The sequence below is a fragment of the Thamnophis elegans genome, chromosome 2 (assembly GCF_009769535.1).
Source record: "Thamnophis elegans isolate rThaEle1 chromosome 2, rThaEle1.pri, whole genome shotgun sequence".
NCBI lineage: Eukaryota > Metazoa > Chordata > Lepidosauria > Squamata > Colubridae > Thamnophis > Thamnophis elegans.
The window spans coordinates 56,980,531-56,998,750 of NC_045542.1; the positions used below are offsets into that span (position 1 = coordinate 56,980,531).

Here is an 18,220-nt window from a genome sequence, read left to right on the forward strand (position 1 = left end):
CTAACAAGCAAAGTCAATGGCAAAGCCAGATTCACTTAACGACTACGGGGGCAACATTTCTCACTTAGCAACATAAGTTCTGGGCTCAATTGAAATCATAAATCGAGGACTACCTGTATATGCAATCTGACATTGGAGCTGAAGTGCAGAAGGCTTCTGGTAAGGAGTTGGCACACGTTTGTAATCATTTCTAAATAATAGATCACACTCCACTTTTTACAAACATTGCTTTAGTCATGCTATTTCTAAAGCTGGAGCTATCAACGCAAATGGAAAAAAGTTCTATTATTTCAGGGAGCATTGCCTCCGTACAGCTCAACAGCGAGGGCTCCGAACAAAACACACACACACACACACACACAACACACACACACACGCCACTGTTAAGAACACAAAGAGCGATAAATCAGACACCCTAGCGTGAAAACTCATTCTCCATGAAGTAGCATTTGGTCTAACGGCCGAGCGCTGCCACAACGCGGTCTACCCCGTGACAGCGTGGTGTAGAAGAGAACTACGGGGAGCATGCGCAAAAGGAACATTTTGCCCCATCGCTGGGGGGAGAGCGCTGTCGTTCCTCTGAGCGCGCAGGCGCAATAGTGGCCCGGCAACGGAGGCCCGCCTTCTCTGGCCTGCTAAGAGACGCTAACGTGATGGCTGACGGAGTTCGCTCGTGCTTTCCTCGCCAGCGCTATCTCAAGATGGAGAGCCGACGCGAGATAGGACAGCTGTAAGTCTCGGTGATGTAGAAGGTGGGCTTCTTCCTCCCCGGTGCTTCTCGCCGTCTCTCCTCCCTCCTGTTCGTGCCTTCCCACATTCTCAAGCCATGCTGCCTTCGGCTTATGGGACTTGGTATTTGGCACATGTGGACCGGGTGGCTTAGTGGAGAGGAGAACATTGCACGTTTGGACATTTCAGATATGTGCTAAAGTTTGCCTGGCATTAACGTTCATGGGCTAGGAAATGGCTGCTGTGTGGCTGGGTCTCCTTGGGGTCCGGCTTTTTACCAGTGAGCCTGACTTTGCCCTAGATTAAGAAAAGGCGGCACGCTCCTTTTAGGGGTCCGCCTTATGCAGTAACAGGTGTGAGCATTCTTACAGGAACCTGATGGTCATGTATGATACTGCAGACAGATTTTTCTGTATGGTATTCAGGCCGAATACCATACAGGAATTTAAGATGTGCTAACTTGTGATGTGCAGTGTATAGTTTTATATGATTGTTGTGCCTTTGACTGCTGTTAATTTGGTGACTACTGTATATTTGGTTTTTGTTTTTAAAAAGTAAAGTCTGAGGAACCAGGCACAAGCAACTGATCTTGTACTGGTTTTATTTAATCGCTTTTGTGATAAATATTGGAATCAGCAGATATGTTTTTATTTTTACCTGTGGCTAATCTGTGTTTCTTACAGGTGCTGAATTTATTAAGCGAGAAGAAAACAGAAAAAAAAAGACTAATTTGCAGCAACTCTTTATAGGTATTGTATTTCAACTTCTTCCCATGTTCTCGATGGAATAAATTGACTTTTAAGTCGATAAGGAAAATGTGAAATTAAACATTAATTGGTATATATAAGCCCAACCTTTACCTTTATATAATTCAATATTACATTATATTTTATACGTAGCACCACAGGTTTGTGTTATTGCATTCATGTTTCTGAACATTTCTGTGCAGTTTCCTTAAGGTTTCTCCTAATATTAGATTCAGTAATAACCATACGATTGCATTGCATGGTTGGATTGCAATCACTAGTCTAAAATCATTCAATGAACTCTGTGGCTAAGTAAGATCCCGAAGCAGTCTCTTCCACCTCCAAGTCCAATATCTTTATCACCAAGCTGTACTGGCTGTATTTTGTGGAGCTGAACATCAGTTTTGAATTATATATATGCACTCTTACTGCTCTGTAGGTAACAGATTAATCTGGTTATCTTTGTTCATGGAGTGCTAAATTAAATGGTCACCTTGGCACAGGGAGCCCTTGTGCTCAGTCTTGGAGCTCTTCTGTAAAGAGGGCCAACATTGCCTCAACAACGTTGCTAAATGTTTTATTGCCATAAAATCAACTCTTAAATGTGATGAACGATATTGGGTAAAGACTCAGGTTTAAAACTCACAAAAAAAAAAAATAATCTCTAGACTGACCCTTATTTAACCTGACTAATTGAAGGATGTTGGAAGGATAAAATAGGGGAGCAAAGACATATATTTCTCCTAAGTGCCTGCAACAGGAATATGATACAATAAAAATTGGAGATTAAATTTCAGATTCAGTTCTTAGGTTAGTCAAATATGAAGAACTAAAAACCGTTGGAAGGGACCTTGGAGGTCTTCTCATCCAACCCCCTGCTCAGGCAAGAAACCCTACACCATTTCAGATAAATGGTTGTCCAATCTCTTCTTAAAGACTGTTGGAGCGCTTACAACTTCTGGAGGCAAGTTGTTCCACTGATTAATTGTTCTCACTGTCAGGAAATTTCTCTGTAGTTCTAGGTTGCTTCTCTCCTTGATTAATTTCCATCCACCGCTTCTTGTCCAGTAATTTCATTCTGCTTAGCAGGTTTTTAAATCTGTAAAAGAGGATACCATTGTAAAACTCTAGGATAGATGTGGATTCTAAAAAGTGTTTATTAATGAAGCATTTTGAATATGCAAAATATTAAACATTTATAGAAGTGTTCCACAATAAATGTTGCCTGAAATTAGTTTTCAAGAATTGAACATATAAATTGAATACATTGCTATCTGCTGATGGACATAATTCCCAAGCAGTGCTCCAGCACACACATGAATGCGGTAAGTGTAGATGTCTAATAAGATTAGAAAGTTTTAAGCATCTATATTCTCACTTTGCCTCAGTCCATTTGCCCTTCCTAGGTTTAATAATTCTGCATCCTGTGTAAATTGTTGAGTTTTAATAGAGCATTTTATCCTTAAAGGAAGTTGATTTAATTATATTTTATGTATACCATTGGCCCAGGCTTATTTTCTCTCAGTCAAGCCCAGATGGAGACAGGGTGTCTGTTGAACTTGTTTGTATGACTTTAGAAAATTGAGGCAAAATTGACTGGATTTTAAGTTTGAAGCTTACTGATCATGTCTCTTACTATTTTTTCCAGGTAAGAATTTATTGAAGAGTAGTGCCCAAATTCTGCAGGAAGAGAAGAACCAAGTTTTCCTCCATTGGTCAAATTCATATCAGGTGGAAAGATAACACAGTCAACAATTGTCTCATAAGGATTGTAATAAGTCTTCTAAGCAACCTTTTTCATGCTGAATTAAAAAATGAGGTCAGGTTTTTTTTTATCGGGCTTAGTTTTTTGTGACCCTATTATTCCGTTCAATTAGTGGCATGGTGCTTTATGTTCACTATAGTAGCATATCTGTATCAGATATGTTTAGTTTGGAGGGATCAATCCACTCCCCACCTCCAAGTTATGTTATTTCTGCATAACAAACACAACAGGGATCACCTGTAAAATAACCACACTATGAAATACCCAGATTTACCATCTGAAATGAAGGTACCCATGTAAAAGTTTTACTGTATCAAAGCTTCTAAAAATGTGACAGTTAGTGACAGTGACTAATATAATGGTTGTGCTTAGGTAAAGCAGAAAAGGAAATGTTTAATTCTGATCTAACATTTCAGGTTATCTAAAATGAGCCACATTTGTTGATGCAAGGGGATCTGAACAATCTTGTTTATGATTTGAAGTCTTAGAAGCAGGATGAACTTTTAAGATCAAAATGAAAGGGAATCTTCACTGTCATGATAGTTAAGGGTTTTTTTTCTTTCATAGCCACCATAATGAATGTAACAATTTATTCTCCCAATAAGATGGACTAGTGTTTTGTAAATATGTTTATTCCGTTATGGAGACTCTTGGTCATGAACACAATGTAAATAATTGACTCCTTGAAAGTTAAGACGGAAGGGTCTTTTTCATAATGGGAATAATTTATTTTCTACATGTGGGCCCATGCTGTTAACAGGAAAGTGTTACATGAGAACAAGAAAGAAAAGATCCAGTGTGAAAAATATAAATGGAGTATTTTTTGGAGAACTGAAAGTCACTATACTTTTCTCAGCCTGCAATTTGGATACACAAAGTAAGGTGTTTTTTTTTCCATGAGAAGGATAGTAAAAAGAAAAAAAAAACATCAAGCTCAAATAATGCCCCAGATATACCTCATTTTTTCACAAACAGTTTTGGGAATAATAAAGCAAGAAATTCACAAAATATTAATGAATGTAACATGTCATTGAAAGTTCATTTCTTGGACATTCACTTGGACTTTTTCCCCTAACAACACTAACTACTCAGTGATGAGTATGGTGAATGATTTCCCCAGGATATTTGAAACATGGGAAAACCAAGAAAAGTTGAGTCTCAGCATACTGGCTGAGTATTGCTAGCCTTTGACATAAAAACCACCAGATAATTCAACACTGCTTTTTGTGCTACAAATTAAACTGTAAATACAGGCTATTATCAAAAGTAAATTATTGATCACTCAGATACCGTACCTGATAGAAAAATCCTGGAACATTTGAATTCAGCATGAAAAACTATGAGACTAACCAGTTTTCGTGTGACAACATTTTTTTGTTCTCCATCCTTTCAAGTTACCCTTTGCAACATTGTTGATTCCAAGTGTAATTTTTAATCCATTTTAAGGGTATCCCTATGGGGAAAGCTCATGGATATAACCATACATAGATACTTTATCATCTAGAGATACAAATCTGCACATCAAATGCAGTCCAAGAAGTTAAGGATTAAATAAGGGGTATATTTTTAATGTGAATAAATCTCTAATCAAGCATCTCCACTATTTCTTCCAAACTAACTAACAAGCGGCTGCCAATTCTAAAGCTGTGATAGTTTTATCCCATTCTCAAATTTATCATACGAGAGCCTTGAGAGCTCTTGCACCATATTTCTCTGATAAGTGTCTCCAGATTAATTACCAGAAAACAAGATTATGCTAACTGTTTTAGAATAACCAACTGACAAATTCAGGAAAATTAACTAGGCACACTTTTAGAATGAGAGGGAAGCTCAGGTTAATCATGTACCAATATCAGACGAATGGTGCAACAATACTGAAGTTCTTCCACTCAAAAAATCCCACCTTCCCCATCAAATAATTCGCACCGAAATGTTTGTTGCAGCCCCTCATTGGATTTCAGTTCAGTTCATATTCTAGCTATGCTTTGCTGGAATCAATTCAGATGTTTACAGGTATAATGCAAACTTACAGCTGAAGTATAGGTTGTCTAGGATGGTGATTTACATGGCTGGTAATTTTCACTTTATGGTTAAAAATAAACGTTTGACCCCTTAACAACCCTTGCAGTTTACTCAGTTTGGGAAAGAGCCTCAGTATATATATATATCCTTTTGCCATATGGTGGTCTATCAGAAACCTTATTTTCAGTACTGTAAAACTGTATGTTTCAAATGTTATGTATCTAAGATTGAAGAATTATTTAAATGCTATCTGAAGCTAGCTACCCTGACCTCACTGGATAATAAGCCCAATTATGCTTTTGAGTGCATGCACTAAAATAAGCCCTCCCCCCAAAATAAGACCTCTCTGAAAATATTGCAACACAGCAGCAGCCATGAGGTGATCACGCTCGCCACCTCCTGCATCCCCAAAATAATAAGACCTCCCCGAAAATAAGGCCAAGTGCTTATTTCAGGGATCAAAAGAAAATAAGACCCTGTCTTATTTTTGGGGAAACATGGTAATTATTTCACTAATTTGGAATTGCATGGGTAATACAGAACCTTCTCTTGGGCATACTTTAATATATGCCATATACCTTATTGGAGGGCTGGTTCAATAGGATTCTCTCTGAGATAAATAGGCTCATACCAGTTTAGCAAATAGACACCAAAGCAATAAATATATTCTATACAACAACATGTGAATTGTTGATTTTTGACCATAACAACAAAACATTTTCCATTGTCATACTAAGAAGTTTAATTAAACTGATTTTTGAGGTTTTATAAGATTTGAGGTTTTAATACCTTTCAATAACATTATAGAACCCTTACTTAACTTACTAAAGGACATACCAAAATATTTGTCTTAAGTTTTAACTCAGTACCAGGTATGGGATTTGGATTTTTGATAACTTTCAGTAGTCAATTTATGATGCGACATAAGCTTTTCAAATAACACTACATGGTAGAATATCTTTCTGCCACTAGGTGGAATAAAGTTCTCTGAATGGCCTTCTGCTTTCTCTGGTATCTTTTCTGCTGTAAACACAATTGCTGTAATTGCATTCCAAGAATTGTTACCCTAATTGATTACATAAGGGAACTGTCTGAACAACAGAAGGAAAACAAGTGCGGTGCTTTTTAGCAAGCCATTTCAGGAAGTTTGAGGAACAAGCTCTTCTGGAAAATTCCATCAGAGTACTTTGAACAAACTCTGTGCTTTATGTAAGGCAAGAACATTGGGCCATCTGCATAAGTGATTTAATTCAGTCTTTTTGAAATATAAAATTCTAACGGGCAGAAATAGGAGAGATGTATTATAAGTGGAGGACATACATAAGAATTTCTGCTAAAACTAGAAAATGAAAGTTTAGCTTTTTATATTATCCCCTAATTTCAGGCATGGAATATGCAGAGCTTTTTCAACTGATTGACACTAAAAGCACTTCTTTTGTTTCCACATAAATTCAACAATGGATAAAGAAACTACCAAAACTGACACTTGAATATTTTCAAGTTCAATCAAATAGGGAAATCTAGAGCTGACTTTTTAAATTATCAATTGTGTTCAGGTGCCCGTGAGTTTAGGAACTTTGTTTTATAGTCCTTAATTCAATTGATTAACTAAAATTGTTTTCTGCATCACTGCTGCTTTATGGCCCATGTCATAAATGGTGAGTCCCTGCATGCTCTTACTATATTAGAAGGACATCTTAACATAAGAGACATGTTAGCTTGGCACTTCAAATTCCAATTTGAAAACAATTTTGGGGTAGTAGAAGGAAGCTGAAAGGGAACCTCTTTTTAGAGTCTTTAAAGAAAGTCATTTGCTTAATATAAGAACTACATAACAAATTGGTTGGGATATTGGTTAGGATTGGTAAACCTTACATTCTATCAATAATATATATAAATATTGGTTAATGGCATTGTGTTCTCAACAATTCATAATTAAACATCTGAGATTGGGAAGTCTATCTGTGTATAATTCTTTTCATGTTTTGTTATGTTATAACTTTGGGAGTGGTTGCAATTTACTTCAGTTACTCATTTTCCCTTCATGAAAATCAGTGCTAAGGGAGTTACTTTATTCATCCAAGGTTTGGAATGCTTGTCATATAAGGCTAACTCATAGCTGAGGTAAGAGTGCATGAAGCTCTATTTGAATATTGCATAGCTGTGGAAAGGAATTACACTATTTTTGCCAAATTCTGTCTTCCATCATATACTACTGGATGAGTATAGGGAGATGGCTTCCTTCTCCTGCTTGAAAATGTAAATCACCCCAGGCTGACATAACAGAAGAGGCACTTACAAGAGCAAAGCCAACAACTTCTTGATTTTGCTGTCCCTTGTCACTATTTTGTATCAGATTCAAACAAAGCCCTGCTAAATGAAGCAAACACTATTATCTTTGTTGTAACATTTTGCAGAACAATAATCTGTAGGTTAGTTTTTGCAATTTATCTGGTTGACAACAACTTTCAGTGTGTTTTCTTAATAAAGACACTATCTTTTAAAATGCTTTCTTTATGTTAGTTGTGTTGCTATAGCAACTTAAAACATGTTGCTCATGTATGTTTTTCCAAAACATCTTTCAATTTAATGTTTCTCAGCCATTTCTTTTCACAAATTTGGGTTCTAGTAAAATAACCATGGTTTATAGGCATTCTCTTAGGCTTATCACTTATAGTAAGCCTTTTAAAATGCATTGATACTGTTTACAATACTTTTTGTAATTAAAATAGAACAAAACAATACTTTATAGTGTAGGAATTTGCTTTTTCTAAACTCAAATTAAAACAAACAGATATTATTAAGTGAACTAACCAGTGCAAAACATTATTTTGGCTCCTAAGCCAGAACCTTTCAGTAGCTGTTCCAGTCCTGGACTTCACCAAATGTTCTGCCAAAATGTACTTGCTTCCTTTGTTTTGGCACACTCAACTGGAGGCCACCTGCTCTCACCCCTCTCATGTTTCTCAATTTGAGGATGGAATTTGTGCCTTGCCTAGACTCATTTGGCATATCATTCATTGACAGCCACTGTTACAAATCAAGGATTACTCTTAATATCAAGGTTGAGGTGTCACTTAAAAAAATTGCATCCTAGGGCTGTGTTGATAGTGCTTAGCCTTCAGCCATATATACTAATACAGCATACTGTATTCTCACCTGCCAGGTGATGTTTCTATTTGGCCTTATTAAAGCATTAAAGTAGACATTTATGGACCATCTGATGTGATAAATATGTAATTTAAAAAAAAAACATATGGGACTGATGAAGCAATGCAAAGAAAATGAATTTTCACTCAGGGGGGATAGACAACAGAGAGTACAAAGGTCCAATTTCTTTCCACCTGTTGGAGTGGTGTTAAAAATTGACCTCCAGATTTGCAACTTGGATGACTCAAAATCGGGCTGAACTGTGGCTCTATGAAAGCACACAGGATTTACAAGAAGCTACAAAATCACAATCAGCCCTAGCTTTGTTATTCAATCAGTAAAGGTAAAGGTTTCCCTCGCACATATGTGCTAGTTGTTCCCGACTCTAGGGGGTGGTGCCCATCTCCTTTTCAAAGCCAAAGAGCCAGTGCTGTCCGAAGACATCTCCGTGATCATGTGGCTGGCATGACTAAATGCCAAAGGCACACCTTCCCACCAAAGGTGGTTCCTATTTTTCTACTTGCATTTTTTACGTGCTTTCAAACTGCTAAGTTGGCAGAAGTAACGGGAGCTCACTCCGTTACACCACTAGGGATTCGAACCACTGTATTGCCGACCTTTCTGATTCACAAGCTCTGTTTTAGCCACTGAGCCATCACATCCCTTTACTCAGGATAGAAAGTCAACTTCAAACATAAGAAATGGGAGGTCAGTGGCTCATCACACAATTTGGGGAAGTCCCTTAAATTATTTGATAGTCTTCTGGTATCAAGTGGTTGAATACCAGTATGCTCTTTTAGGATTTAGGACAATATGCATACTTGTAGAACAATAAGTCCAGAGGTTTGCACAAATTAAAAAGAATGTATAAATTGTCCTTTTGTAAACAAGAGAGATTGCAAATGGACCTCGTGTGCCAGCTGGAAAATAATGTCTTCCCAGTTAGATCTACGCTGAAGTTTTCAGCTCACTCTCATTTTTCGTAGCTTATTTGTTTCATAAGGAAAGGAGGATGATTTGATTTAGCATCTGGATATACCTGCCTGGAACATTCCTGGAGAGATGTCTTTTCTTGGCATCCATCAACTTTTCCTCCCTTTTAGAGAGTCACAAGTCTGTTCACTACAGTAATAAAGCTGAGATAAATGGTATAAGTCTAGGACAGATGTTAAGTGTCTGTAGAAGATAATATTAGAGGGTAATCAAAAGAAATGCAATGCAAAAGCCAGCAATACAATATTGGGTGACACAGGTTAACATGGAGTTTATACCACGGGGAAAAGTGGATAACACTACTATGTCTCACCATTTCTTCTACATAAACAGTACAAACACTAAAGCTGTAAGTACTTCAACATTTTAAAATACCAAACGGAAGTGTCCTGTATCTCAGTTTTACACATTAGCAGAAGGGGCTACTCCATCTGCGTACAAATGTCAACACATTCTGTTAAATAAATAAATATATAGAAATTTACAGTTTCCTCATATTCAACGAGAAATAACTTTATCTTGGACTCTGTCGCCTTTGATTCATTCTTAGTCAACATTTTATTCATTTTACTGTCAACCTGTTTTCCAAAGTTCTGTTGGGCTCAACCCAATCTTATGGACCCTATTATGGGGAAGGACTAAAATTTGCTATTCAGTCTTGATGATCTGCTACAATGAAGGAAATAAAAGTAATAAAATTCAAGACAACATTTATGTGAATCTCCCCGTGGAGATTCGAACCCTCACCACCCTCCAGGCCTTCCGCAAAGCCCTTAAAACCTGGCTGTTCCGACAGGCCTGGGGCTAATGAGCTTTTGTCCCCCCTCGAATGGTATGGTTGTGTGTTTTTAAATTGTGGTATTGTTTTGTTCGTGTTTTTTTTTCTTATTTGTAACCCCCCCCCCCTTGACTTGGGTTGTGAGCCGCTCTGAGTCCCCTTCAGGGAAAAGGGCAGCATAGAAATATAATAAATTCAATTCAATTCAATTCAATTCAATTATTCCTGTTTCTCAAAACTGAATTAACCCACTCTATGAAAATGTAACACAAAGCAACCTTTTAGGGTTAGTTTCAAGGAATTAACTATAAATATCCTCTTGATGGAATTAAATATTAAATTGTTTTCTAAGGTTGCCAGGGCAGGGATGTGTGGGAAATAAAAAAGGATATTGGGTGTGGACTATTACTTGCTTGGTAATCTTGATTAAGATTGAGAAAGAAGGAAAGAAACAACTCTCTAGTAAAAGAAGGAGAAACATCAAAGAGATTTGGGGGAATCTTAGGCCTAAGCTGTACCCATGTACTCATTTGAATATGTTTTCACACCACAATTTTTGTGTATAAAAGGCTATGAAGAAAAAAGCCACCTTTGTATTATATTTTTTTCACTTAACAATATACAATTAATGAGATTTCCGCATTATGTGATCATATTTTAAACTGGTGGTCCTCTATTAGTCTCTATAAGTAGGATAATGGCTACCATTCTCTAGATCAGAGTTGAAGTTCGGTTATCTCTGAAATTTGTGTAGTAAGTCACTAGATTGTAATGAAATTTGCAAAATGCTTTAAGATACAAAAATAAAATAAAGTATATGCCACTTTAAGGGTAGTATATGCTTTTGTGGGTGAGAATCAGATTCAACAAACTAAGAGACCCTATTAAAAATCTTATTCTGCATAGTTATCCACGATTAGCTGAATCAACCCATTTTCCCCCTAAAATGATGCATGGTTGTCCACTATGCACATAATATTTTTTTCTGTTGCGCTAAATGTAATATGAAATCAAGGTATTTGGTATTGCCCATTCAATGATTGTTTACAAGCAGCTTTACAGTCAGAACAATGAAACAATCATAGTGAGTTAAAACCAAGGTGCTGCTTAGAACTAGGAGACTGGGAGTTCTTGTCCTGTCTTATGCATGAAAGCCAGTTGGGCCAGTCACTCACTCTCAGTCCAACCAACTTCACAGGGGGTTTGTTGTGGGGAAAATAGCAGGAAGAAGGGGTATTATGTATGTTACAGCCATAAATTACTTACCAAGCAGTAAAAGGCAGGATAAAAACAATTCAGATACATCTATCTAGTTATCTATGGTTTTCTCTTGTACCAGTTAGTTCTCCTTCTTATTCCATGCTTCCATCTTTTTCCTATATTCTAGAATATCTAATTTAGCATATTCTAAGAACCATTTATCAATAGATAGTACTGTTGTTATGTAAATAATACTTTAAATCTTACAATGTTAATTAAATGGTTTACCAAAATGTACAGAGTGCTCCAAAGTGACATATAGATGTGGGTGGACTATTTTAACTGCCTCACAATTGTGGGACAGTTAAAAGAAACCCACCTACATCAACATATCACTTTGGGGCATTCTGTACTTTTTGGTAAATGATTTTAATCTTATTAACTACATACTCCATACTCCACCCAGGGACACATAGGGAGGGAAAAGACAGAGAAGGAAAGAAGGAAATCATCATGTTATCTACAGATTTGTCTTTCCCCATAATACTAACTTAGCAAAATCAGAAGGATCAAAGTGAAGCTGTTGTGGTATTGCACACTACTACTTCCTAGTAGCTCATCTAGAAAAAAGGGAAAGGGGAATTCCATATTTGCCAAAACAAGTGGAACATAATACTTAGTACCAAAGGATCTGATTTAAAGATACCACATATGGTAAGTTTTTTTCCAACATGCCTCATCTTGTCTCTCATCAGAAATGCAGAAGGGTGGAAATTATTAATTTAAAATTTAAAAATATTTTAAAAATTAATAAAAACATACATGTATATAGTTCTAGCCCAAGGCTGGGCCACATTGATGCCAGGGATATTTCCGACCAGCAAGTCATTATGTGTGCATAACAGATAGATAGTTATTTGAATAGTGCCAATTCTAAATTGGCAGTAAATGTCATTGCTCTCTGGGAGAAACTCCCATTTTCCCATGTGGTCTTTAGTTCTAGCCAAACCACTGCACAGTTTATTAAAACATCTCCAAACTTCCCCCTCCACCTCCACAAAACTCAAGGGGCGCTATTCAATTATGAAGATTAAAGTTTCCATCTATTTAACTGTTCTGTTTGAGATGTAATAATGGCCCATGATAAATATCTAAATCTGGGCATTAAGGGTATCTTCTCTGGTATTTTTAAATTAAAAACAAGGAAAGAGCATCCCCTAAATAATGCAAAATTAAAAAAACTCAAAGTTTTGGAAATATATAAAGAAATGAACTGGCAGGGATTCCCTTGCCATGCCTTCCAAGTAAGCCCAGGGTCAAAGAGCTTCCTAACCTCCTTCATTCATGTTGGATTTGATCAGACAGGTACTCTGGAATGCTGCCTTTAGCTCCCCTGTTTAGTGCAATGTTTTGTAAACACAAAGAACCATACTACTCTTGTGTCCCTCCTGGGCATAGGCTCATGTATCATGTAATCTGAACTTGCTAGTTGCCTATCTCCTACAAGATAATGGTGTCTCTCCAGTTACAATTTCTTTTTCTCATCCTTGCTGCAATAATTTACTAGATTTCAATCTTCTCTCCTGTCGCAGTGGCTTTTTCCTCCAAAGTTGCAGAAGTCTTGGTACAAGGTTCTCCCATTTGCCCATTTCTATTGTGTTTCCTGACTAGGCTGGATGGCTGTTGTAGGATTTATCACTCCTTTTGTATTATGCCTTTTAATAACTAGATATACAATGCCTCCTTGTTAATTGCAAAAGTTTCATTCCAGTATAAAACCACAGATAGGGAAATCACAAATGACAAGGCCTTGAGGCTGTTGGAATTGATGGGGGTGCGTCTGGGAATCTGTAGTTGTCCTCTTTCTCCCAATAAACACTTCTCCCATAGTAGCTATCTGACAGTTACTTCTTTTAATTCAACCAAGGTGGATCTCAGCAGTCTTGGAAGCCCTTGTGCTTGTTTTCATGGCATCTGGGCTTCCATCAGCACCATTCTGGTCTTTATGGCTCTTTTCTGACTTAGGTGAAGGAGACTCTCACTTGTGTCCCACAGCCAACTGAGGCTACCTGGATGTTTCCTTTTAAGTTAGTGCTTTCTCAACTACATTTTTAAACAGATTCATAAACTCTTCCCAAGAGTTTATAAATAACAAGACTGCAAGACGGCTACAATCGTTGTTTTGTTCCTTTTTAAAAGCTCTAATCCTTTTATATAATAACATCTCAAAGGAGTTGGCAAAAATTGAAAAGGGCCTGTACACAGCCCATACACAGAAAATTCTAATCCGATTTTTGTGCTATCAAAGAAACCAAAAAGGATATCTGCTGCATGACTAGACTGCAATCTTGGATCATGCTTGGATCATAAACTCAAAGCCCAGAGTTGCATGGAATGTGTGTTATGAATACAAATGGGAGAACTTGGCTACAATTTACAGTTTTTTGTATTTGCCTAACATGTATTCAACTGTATTGCCTCCCATCCTCATCCATTTCTTTTTTTTTCTGAGAGAAAACATTCTCATAATACTAGTAAGTACTAGGAGCAAGTAAGGAGAAGATTAACCAAAAGAGAAAGGTCATGCAGCTTTGGACATGAACTGAAATATATTTGTTTTGCTAAGGCAGAACATTTGTTAGTTTGCCAATACAAAGGTTTTTCCTGATTGAATAAGAATAGGAACGTCATATGAAATACTACGCCCTAAAACCAATAATTTATCTTCCTGGAACAACACCACGTGTTGACTGAATGTGGCCTGAGGAATTTGCCTATTTTTTTCTAATCTTTTCATAATAAAAACAGCAACTTTCAGCCTAAAGTGCAGCATACACTCAAAAGAAGCTAAGGAACCATAATTCCATCCTTCTTAATCATTGGGTATCTGCTTCGGATATTAGTTTCAGTGGTGGCACTGCAATGGACAGAGGGACACCTCCCCACAATCCCACTTCCCTTCCACTGTCACCAACATATATACTGTATAGTCCTATTACTGAGAAATGTAGCTGGATTATGACAAAGATATTTGAACGCATCAAGGTTTAAGAATGTTAAATCATTTTTCTATGGATTAGCTTCTTTTTATTGAAATGTGAAGGAGCTATTGCTATTTAGTTTCAGATTTAATGGTTGCTGTTTGGGGTTTGTTTGCAAGGTGAGGAACAAGGTTTTTTCTAATTTTGATTCTTGGTTGACTTACCACAAGAACTTTGGTTCTAAAATTATTCTTTTATTGCCTCTCATATCTGGAGCTAGTACATGGAGCAGCAATTAAGATGTGAGACTGAGCTCAAAGGAACCCAGGTTTAAATCTATCTCAATAGGATTTTCCTGTGCCATTTTGACAATCATGCTGTCTCCATGGTTTTTATTAGGGTCAAAACCCTGAAGATTCTTCATTGTGCCATATCTCTCTTCTCACTGTATTACTTTGCTTACGTATTTCAATAACACTTAACATGGGTTTGTTTTTTAAAAAAACATTAAGTAAATCTCAAATGACCAAAGAACAAATATAACTTTGATTGTCTGCATAATAAACACTGGGATTTTTATCTGTTTAAAGAATTATGAGGGTACATTCCTGGCTACCTTGATCTGAACTGCTTCCTGAAGGACCAGTTTTGGCCAGCTTATGTTGCCTTGACATAGGCAACCAGCTTTTCCTGTGTTATTGTGGTATAAAGTTGTGCTTTTATTAACTACAGTTTGGGGAAGCTGCTTTCTCTACTAACAAGAGGAAGTTTTAGGAGTATATGAAGTGCAACAAAAACATTGCAAAAAATACAGACTTGCTTTTCCAAATTTCAAATTATGTTGTCCTTCAAATTGTTTGTCATGGAAAATTAAATGGATAAAATCTCCACATAGTGGGAGAAGCTAATGGACTTCGCAGATATTGATAGTTTCAGGATATAAAAGAAAGGACAGATTATGAAATAAAGCTTTATAAAAACATAGAATTTTATAAAATAATAATAATACCAAGAACTTTACCTCTTATTTCACCCTCAAATATTTTAATCTGGAAGTAATTATTGCAAGAAAAGTGTGTGTGTGTGTTTGTGTGTGTGTGTGTGTGTGTGTGCGCGTGTGTGTATGTTCTACTGTAACACCAATTAAAGGGAAAAGACACAAAAAATGCAGAAAAACATTTACAGATGCGATTAGGAAAACACAAGTAAGGGAAGCTGCACACAATTATCATCAAACTCATCCCCAAGTCAGTAGACAGGCTGTAAAAAGGTATACATCTAATAACCCCTACGTTAATCAGTCACAAATGAGATCAATGCCTTGGACTAATAAGTATTTGTCTGGTTTTAAATATGAACCTCAGATTGATTACTTGACAAGGTTGTTGATCTTGGACCCTGGTTACCCTGTGCCTGGTCCCGTGCTCTAAAGTGGCAGGATGAGAGTCCTGGGATGTGCTGCAGTGGTAGTAAAGTCCACCTCCCTATTTCATCAATATACCTCAGTGTGACCCAAACACCAAGGTTCCTCTCAAGAAGACCATGTCTGTTGCTGCCTTTTACAGCTAAAGCATAATGGAGCATGATGGTGAAGAATGCTACCTACTGCTGTTCCAGTTCCGTAGCAAAGCACGGTTATCCAACCTGCTAGTAGTATATATTTAGAACAGAAGCTTGACCTAATTTAAGCAAAATGGCTCTCCTATGTCTCATACAACACACAAAAACATAACTATTTTTAGGGGGAGAACAAGTGGTGTAATTTCAAATGTCAATAAACATGTTGATTGTAATGATATGTTAGAGTATATGGGAAGGAATTTGAAAACAAATACTTATGTTTCTACTGATTTTTCCTTCTTTTTAAAAAAAAATATTAAATGTATATGCTGCCAAATATATTTCATGTATTTATCCTTGGAATAATGATGAATAATGATGATATTCTTGTTCAGATATTTCTTTTTTATAAAAAAAAAGATAAATGTATTTAGTTCTACACAATCAATCCACTAATAAATACTGAACTTTTAATATCAAATTGTAAATTCACTGTTTATTTGCTGATATCCTTTTATCCACTAATTTCCCCCTTTGTGTCTATTTTGTAATCTGTTTTTTCCCTTGTTTTTCAAATGTTTTAATAAATAGAAAAAAAGGATAGTTTTCTTTGTGTGTGTGTGTACTATATGTACGTACGTACATACATACATACATACATACACATAGACACTTCCTTTTTATGACCCTGTAATCCGTTAATTTGGGGCGGAGTCAGCGATTGGATGGAACTGAACATTTACTGGCTGGATGCTCTTCCTGGCGCCTACACAGAGTTTGCAGCAGATATTTTTTCTTTGCACCCTGGGAGAGAAACATCTGTTGCTCCCTAGCGCTGAACTCTCAACCTTCCAAGTGGGAGGCAAGCCTGTTCACCGCTAGCACTTATCAACATAACTCTTTAAAGAATGTGTATGATATTATGATGCACATAGAAGAATACTGCTTCCACTACAATAATACAATAATACAATACAATACAATAGCAGAGTTCAAAGGGACCTTGGAGGTCTTCTAGTTCAACCCCCGCCTAGGCAGGAAACCCTATACCGTTCCAGACAAATGGCTATCCAATATCTTCTTAAAGACTTCCAGTGTTGGGGCATTCACAACTTCTGGAAGCAAGCTGTTCCACTGATTAATTGTTGTTAACTGTCAGGAAATTTCTCCTCAGTTCTAAGTTGCTTCTCTTCCACCCATTGCTTCTTGTCCTACCCTCAGGTGCCTTGGAGAATAGTTTGACTCCCTCTTCTTTGTGGAAACCCCTGAGATATTGGAACACTGCTATCATGTCTCCCCTAGTCCCTCTTTTCATTAAACTAGACATACCCAGTTCCTGCAACTGTTCTTCATATGTTTTAGTCTCCAGTCCCCTAATCATCTTTGTTGCTCTTCTCTGCACTCTTTCTAGAATCTCCACATCTTTTCTACATCATGGTGACCAATAACTGAATGCAGTATTCCAAGTGTGGCCTTACCAAGGCTTTATAAAGTGGTATTAACACTTCACGTGATCTTGATTCTATCCCTCTGTTTATGTAGCCTGGAACTGTGTTGGCTTTTTTGGCAGCTGCTACACACTGCTGGTTCATATTTAAATGGTTGTCCACTAGAGCTCCAAGATTCCTCTCACAGTTACTACTATTGAGCAAGGTACCACCTATACTGTACCTGTGCATTTCGTTTTTCTTCCCTAAATGTAGAACCTTACTCTTTTCACCATTGAATTTCATTTTATTAGATAGTGCCCAATGTTCAAGTTTGTCAAGATCCTTCTGTATCTTAAGCCTGTCTTCTGGAGTGTTGGCTACTCCTGCCAGCTTGGTGTCATCTGCAAATTTGATGAGTTCCCCATTTATCCCCTCATCCAAATCATTGATGAAGATGTTGAAGAGTACTGGGCCTAAAACAGAGACTTGGGGTACTCCGCTGCATACTTCCCTCCATGTAGATGCAGTTCCATTGAGGACTACACATTGAGTGCGGTTGGTCAGTCACTTATGAATCCATCTGGTGGTGATGCTGTCCAACCCACATTCTTCTACTTTATCTAGAAGTAGGTTATGGTCTACCTTATCAAATGTCTTACTGAAGTCCAAGTAAACTATATCGATGGCATTCCTCTGGTCCACTAATTTTGTCACTTTGTCAAAGAATGCAATAAGATTAGTCTGGAATGATCTGTTTTTGACAAACCCATGGTGGCTTTTGGCTATTACTTTGTTTACTTCTAGGTGTTCGTTAATTCGTTGCTTGATTATCTTTTCCAGAATCTTTCCTGGTATTGAGGTCAGGC

General features: G+C 37.1%; 1 long non-coding RNA gene and 1 other non-coding gene across 2 annotated transcripts; both read left to right on the forward strand.

The window, feature by feature from the left end:
* Positions 1-579: 579 nt before the first annotated feature.
* LOC116504854 lies at positions 580-4,029 on the forward strand. The gene is made up of 3 exons (XR_004254863.1): positions 580-730; positions 1,413-1,478; positions 3,124-4,029. It is a non-coding gene; the product is annotated as an uncharacterized LOC116504854 (long non-coding RNA).
* Positions 952-1,135, forward strand: LOC116505131. The gene has a single exon (XR_004254913.1).
* Positions 4,030-18,220: the final 14,191 nt, after the last annotated feature.